This window comes from Lepidothrix coronata, unplaced genomic scaffold, assembly GCF_001604755.1.
Source record: "Lepidothrix coronata isolate B3197 unplaced genomic scaffold, Lepidothrix_coronata-1.0 Scaffold108, whole genome shotgun sequence".
NCBI classification, from domain to species: Eukaryota; Metazoa; Chordata; class Aves; order Passeriformes; family Pipridae; genus Lepidothrix; species Lepidothrix coronata.
In genome coordinates, this window is record NW_016690288.1 from 479,761 (window position 1) to 486,223 (window position 6,463).

Here is a 6,463-nt window from a genome sequence, read left to right on the forward strand (position 1 = left end):
TCCCACTGCCAGAAGGTAGGGTTAGATGGGATATTGGGAAGGAATTGTTGCCTGTGAGGGTGGGGAGGGTCTGGTACAGGTTGGGCAGAGAAGCTGTGGCTGCCCCATCCCTGGAAGTGTCCAAGGCCAGGTTGGACAGGACTTGGAGCAACCTGGTCTGGTAGAAGGTGTCCCTGTCCATGGCAGAAGGGTCTTTAAGGTCCCTCTGACCCAAACCATGCCATGATATTACCTTACATTTAAAAGCAGATCACCAGGTTTCAGGAAACTATGAAAAAAAAAACCCACAGTGGGAATCAAACTTCCTAGGAAAACAGAAAAAGCCAAATACTGCAATATCACCCTTCAAACCCAGATCAGCCTGGCTCTTTTCAACCATAAAAGCCTTTTTTCCACTCTTTAGAAATGATCTCACATCTCAAGACTTCACAGAGAAACGAGCAGCAGCCACCACACCACTGGGAGAGTCACTGCCAGCAGGTGAGTTACAAGTGAGGTGAGAAGCACAATTAGCAAGGGAAGTAAAATGTTAAATATGCTTTTTTCAGGAAATCTGAAGATATCAATTATTAACACTAATGACACATGAGGACTGTTCCTGCAGAGCAGGTACAGGTTTATCCAATCATTACTCATGGCCACCTCAGTTTCTCAGTTCCTTCCTCAGAGGAGAAGTTGGTAATGGCCAGAAACTGAAACTCTTTGGCTGTGTCATGTGTGAGGAAGTTCCTCCTGGCTCCCATCCCCCAGCTCCTCTGGAAAGCCACAGTTGCCCAAGAAAAAGGCAATTCATGGCAGGGGACTCTGCATGAGCTCAGCCTGCAGGAATGCTGTCACTCTTCCATCCCCAAGGGCTTCCTCCTCCTCCTGTCGGAGCAGGGATGGAGCTGAAGGGGCTCCTGAGGATCCATGGGGTGAAGAAAGCCAGGAGACACCACAAAACCCCAAGTGCTGCTTGTAGCACCGAGGACCTCCAACATTACCCGAATTACACCTGGCCCAGGCTTTGCTCCCGCACTTGTGCCCTTCCACATGTTCCTGTGCTGGCATCCCAAATGCATCCCCCTGTTTCAGGACTCCTCCTTCCAAAGGCTGTTGTGTCCTGCTGGCTGCTGGCTCTGCCACTGTGGCTTCCAGCCAAAGGGTCTCCAGCCCTCGGGAAGGAGGTGGCAGCTGCCCAAAGCACCCAGCACTGCCGTCCAGCACCTCTCTGGGCTGGCACCCACCACCTCTCCTGTGCAAGTCAGGTTTGGCAGCTGCTCAAGGGTCTGTTTCCCATGCAAAGAGGTTGGATTCCCCCAAAATCCAGGTCAGAAGCTCCCCTTAAAATCTCAGTCACAGGGGGTGGGCTGGGGGTGGCACCTGCTGTGCCAAGGTGGAGGCTGATGCTGTGGAATTAAATGAGACCAGAGACAGGGAAAGCCAAGACAGAAAGGATGGAACTGGAGAGAAGGTAGGAGAGAACGATGCCCTTTCACACACAGATGGAATCACACAGTCACAGAATGCTTTGGGTTGGAAGGGACCTTCAAGATCATCTCATTCCAACCCCCACTGTCACAGACAGGGACACCTTCCACTAGCCCAGGCTGCTCCAAGCCCCATCCAACCTGGCCTGGAACACTTCCAGAAATGGGGCAGCCACAGCTTCTCTGGGCAACCTGTGCCAGGGCCTCCCCACCCTCACAGGGGAGAATTTCTTCCCAATATCCCACCTAACCCTGCCCTCTGGCAGGGGGAAGCCGTTCCCCCTTGTCCTGTCACTGCAGTTCCTGATGCAGAGTCCCTCTCTGGCTTTCTTGTAGCCCCTTTCAGATTCTGGAAGGAGCTGTGAGGTCTCCACACAACCTTCTCCAGGCTGAACAGCCCCAACTCTCCCAGCCTGTCTCCAAAGGGGAGGTGCTCCAGTGCCCTTATCAACTCCGTGGCCTCCTCTGGACTTGCTCCAACAGTTCCACGTGCTTCTTATATTGGGGGCACCAGAACTGTACAGGGTATTCTAGGTGGGGTCTCACCAGAGAGGGGCAGAATCCCCCCTCACCTGCTTCCCCCCCAGCCCAGGGCACGCGGGTTTCTGGGCTGCCAGTGAACGCTGCCAGCTCATGTGGAGTTTTTTGTCAACCATCACCCCCAAGTCGGCCCAAACCCCAAACCCCCATGCTGTTATGCTGCTGTGCCCCCACGGCCAGGCCAAGAGCCCACTGCCCTCCCCTTGGCTCGCTGGAGGGTCACAGGATGATGCTGGTGGGGCCAGGGGGCCGATGCCACCTGACACACCCGGGCTGAGGGAAGTAGAGAAAATAACTCACTTCACTCGAGCACTTTTACAGCACTTTTACAGCTCGTAACTTCCCTGGAACTCTCAGTCCGGGAGCCAATCCCTCTGATAATGATGCCCTGTCAGAGGTGAGAACACTTGTAAAACCCTTAATTTGCTCCCTCCACAACCTCCTGCCCATGTGACTCACACCACACTTCCTTACACAACCACACTGTGGCCTCCAGGGATCTTTGTCCCTCCTGGTGAGCGGCAGGGACCAGAGCAGGGTCTGGAAACCTCTGTCCCAGTTCACTGCAGATGCTGGAAGAGCCTGGCCAGGACAGAGCTCTGCCTGCAGAGCTGGCCCCATCCTCCTCCAGGATGCTCAGCCTTGGCCCTGGCCAGACTGTCACACACATCAGTGACTGTCCTTTCCCAGAAACAGCAGCTCTGGACTCAAACCCCCAGGTCTCCCTTCAACTGCAATCCAAGCCAAGGTGGGATAGAAACCGCAGGTGCACTGGAAATCCCAGCTCTCCGCGCAAACAACCGGGCTGCCAAAAACCGGGAGAATCCAAAAACCAGGAGAATCGTTTCCCCTCTCTCTGCCTCTCCACATCTCATGGAGGTGCCACGAAAGCCCAGAGCTGTGGATTTACAGGAGTCTTTGAGAAAAGCTTAAAGCCACACCTCCAGCACACCTGATTAACGACAGCAAGCTGGGAACATGAACAACAATGGCACTCCCTGCCAGCACACCATGGGGAGCAGAGGTCCTGGGGGAGGGAGGGGGGATGCCCATCACACACAGGGGGATTTCAGACACACACATGGAGCTTTGGAAAGGTGGGAAAGGCAGTTACAGCTTTCCAGCTGGTCAGTGCAGCCAGAGAGGTGTCACTGAATCATGGAATGTGCTGAGTTGGGAGGGACCCCCAAGGATCCTGGAGTCCAACCCTCAGCCCTGCACAGGCCCAGCCCCAAGAGTCACCCCCTGTGCCCCAGAGGATCAGCCAAACCCTCCCTGAGCTCTGGCAGCCTTGGGGCTGTGCCCACTGCCCTGGGGAGCCTGGGCAGTGCCCAACCAGCCTCTGGGGGAAGAACCTTTTGCTGAGATCCAACCTGGGCCTGCCCTGACACAGCTCCAGGCCATTCCCTGGGGTGTCGTGGGTGCCCCAGGCGAGGTGGGTGGCCCCTGGCAGCTCCTCACTTCCCGCTGGGAAACTCGGTTTTAATTGCTCATAAAAGTGCAGCAATTGTTTGCAGTTGGAGCAAAGCTCTCTGTGCTCAGCTCCTGCCCCAGGCAGAGAGTTTTGCTTTAATTTCAGCTAAAATCGTAGAGTTAGTCCTGGCGCACTTAAAGGGGAAAAAATAAGTCCAATATTGAACAGGGGATGTTAGGGAAAAAAAAAACAAACAAAAAACAGGAACCCTTTTAACCTTATTGTGATCCCAAATGAAAGAGAAACAGTCATCTCAAGCCTCTCGACTAATTAGAGGCTAAAAATATAATTGTCAGACCCCACAGTTACATGCAAAGCAGATTGTATGGGATGGTCTTTGTTATTTTAAACAAAATTACAGTTCTGAGGGCTGTTTCTAATGAAGGCCACGACCAGCTGCTCTTCAACAACAAATCTCTTTTACTGCTGAATAACTACTAAAAAGAAAGGATGAGGCTACCAGAGCTCAGGAATGTCACAGCAGTACCAGATGATGGTGACAAGTTGCCAAAGTATTCAGATTGCTCTGGAAGGGATCATAATTTATGGGTCTAACCAGGGGCAAGGGATGAATTCCAAGATGCAGAATTACCCATGGATGAAGGGCTGCTGGAATTGAAGATTAGAGGACCCCACAGACACCTCCACAGGAGCTGCTCATACAGGGACAGGCAAAAAGTCTGCTGCAATAATATATGACAGTAGTGGTGGCAGAGGGGATGGATTGGAGGCACTTCTGTCCCCAGCACTGCTGGGACCAGAGCTACAGCTGACTCTGGGTGGCCAGAGCTGAGCCAGCATGTTTGGAGCAGGAACACCAATCCCATCTAGTAATCCAAAATAGAAACAGCTTAAAACCCAAATATAATAATTAAAAAAGATTGTTCAATATGCTGAAGTATTTATGCAAAATATCAGCTCTGGGCAACTCTGACAAGTATAGCTCTCAATCCAATTACTGGTAGATGAAGTTTCAGAATGGAATAAATTCCATCAAACTTATGGAAAAAGTTGTGCTTGTTGCTGCTTGGAGTACTTAAAACGGATGAAACAGTTAGATTTTAGTCCAGGTCTGAAAACACAAATCCCCTCCACAGGGTTCTGGGCAAGCAGAGCTGCCCATGGTGCCCTCAGCACATCCCACACCTCCAGCTGCCCTTCCCAAGGAGATCAGTGACTCGGGATCACAGAGTCCCACATCCAAAGCTATCCCACCTGGGAGATGTGGGAAGGGTAAGAGGAGTTGTCCCAGGGGAGGGGGGTACCTGCCATGGCACTGCAGAGCTGCACCTGCATGACCCATCCTGGGTGCTGGGAGACATTCTCAGGCCAACAGGGAGCAGGACACGGGTGTCACCTTGCTCAGCCCATGGCACAGAGCCAACCACATTCCACCTTGGCTCACCCACAGACACCAGGAAAAGGTCATGGCTTGCAAACCCTTCCTGGCCGTCCAACCAAAGAGCCAGGCCACGATTAAAATGCCCTGGAAGTGGGGTTTTTCTTCATATTTAAAAAACAACCAAGAGCTCTTTGAAGGCTGATTAGGCTCCACCTGCATTCCAAGGGGGAACATCTAGGTTTCAAACATGGGACTGTTCCCAAGAGCTCAGACCAGGACACATAAAGCAGCAATTTGCAGGACTGGAGTAGCCAGGAATGCTCCTGACTGCACAGCACCATCCTATGGGAGAAGGGCCCTCAAAACCACATCCAGAGGTGGCTGTGCTGGTCCTCGTGCCCATTCCCAGAGCAAGAGGATGTTGGAGGCTGGTCTTGGTTATGGAGTGACACAGGGAATACAGGGACAGAGTATCCGGCCCCGTGACTGAGCCAGGAATCGGGGGGGACACAAACAAGCACGTGCCAGCTGCAGAGGAGGGCAGGGGGATGTGTGTGTGAGGATAAGGTTACACAGAGCAGGATGGAAAGCAGAGCTCCCTTGGGAGAGCAAATCCCTAAGGAAGGGCTGAAGGAACGGCAGAGCAAGGGAGAGAATGGGCAGAGCAAGTCCAGGATTTCAGGAGCACAACTGCCAGGGAGTCAAACCACCCAAATGGCCAAGGGGGGTGAGAATGATGTGGAGATTTTGCCAAGCTCAAGGTTTTTGCAGCAGCAGTTCCAGGCTGAGGAGATGAAGGACTTCACTCTGAATGGGCTACATCCAAGGGACTTACCATGGAAATGGGGAAAAAATGTCAGGCCCAGGGGGTGAGTGGAGCAGAGGGGAGCTCTGCCTTGAACAGGGGAGAAACTACACAGCATGGGGGGGGATTCAGAGGCAGGGGAGAAATTAAGAATAGGGGGGAAGGGGAGTAGTGTCACAGGAAAGAACAGAAAGCACAGGACCAGAGGTGAGAGGACAAGCCAGAGAACATGTGCCTGGTGCAGGGAAAGGAGCAGAGTGTCCTGGCAACTGGGGTGAACCAGGAGCTGAACTGGGGCAGGAGCAGCACTGGGGTACAGACAGGTTTGGGGTCATGCCAGTGAACGGTGTAGAAGTGAGGACTGCTGGGGGTGGAATAAACAGCCCTGGAAGGAAGGATGCAGGAATGTAGAAGAGGGTGTGGAGGGAGCTGGAGGGGGAAATGGGCAAACAAGATCAGAGCTTGGGGGAGGAAAATACCACCAGAATTCAAAAAATGCCAAACTCGATAGGCTGGGCCAAGGATGCACCTGGAGCAAAGACCTGCCAGTCACCTCTGTGTCAGGGGACAGCTGAGCCTGGGGACACCATCAGTGGTCTAATGACAACTTGTTTTGCGGAAAAGTGGAGAAACAGGGGAGGGGGAGATCCTTCTGGTGCACCCAAGCTGCAGGACCACATCCCCAGCAGCATTTTGTCTGTCCCACCCTTTCCTCTGCCACCTCTCGCTCAGCCAGGAGTCAGGAGAGATGGATACACAGAGGAGCCAGAAAACAGTTTACACCACGTGTAAGATGGAACAAGATGATCTTTAAGGTCCCTTCCAAGCCAGGC

At 52.9% G+C, this 6,463-nt stretch overlaps 1 protein-coding gene across 1 annotated transcript in view; it reads right to left on the bottom strand.

Annotated features, from left to right (window-relative positions):
- The window catches only part of MTMR4 (myotubularin related protein 4), a 43,884-nt gene extending 38,991 nt beyond the window's left edge, over positions 1-4,893 (bottom strand). Inside the window, exon 1 of the mRNA XM_017824064.1 lies at positions 4,889-4,893. The gene's annotated coding sequence lies outside the window, so the exon portion shown is untranslated. The remainder of the gene's footprint in view (positions 1-4,888) is intronic.
- Positions 4,894-6,463: the final 1,570 nt, after the last annotated feature.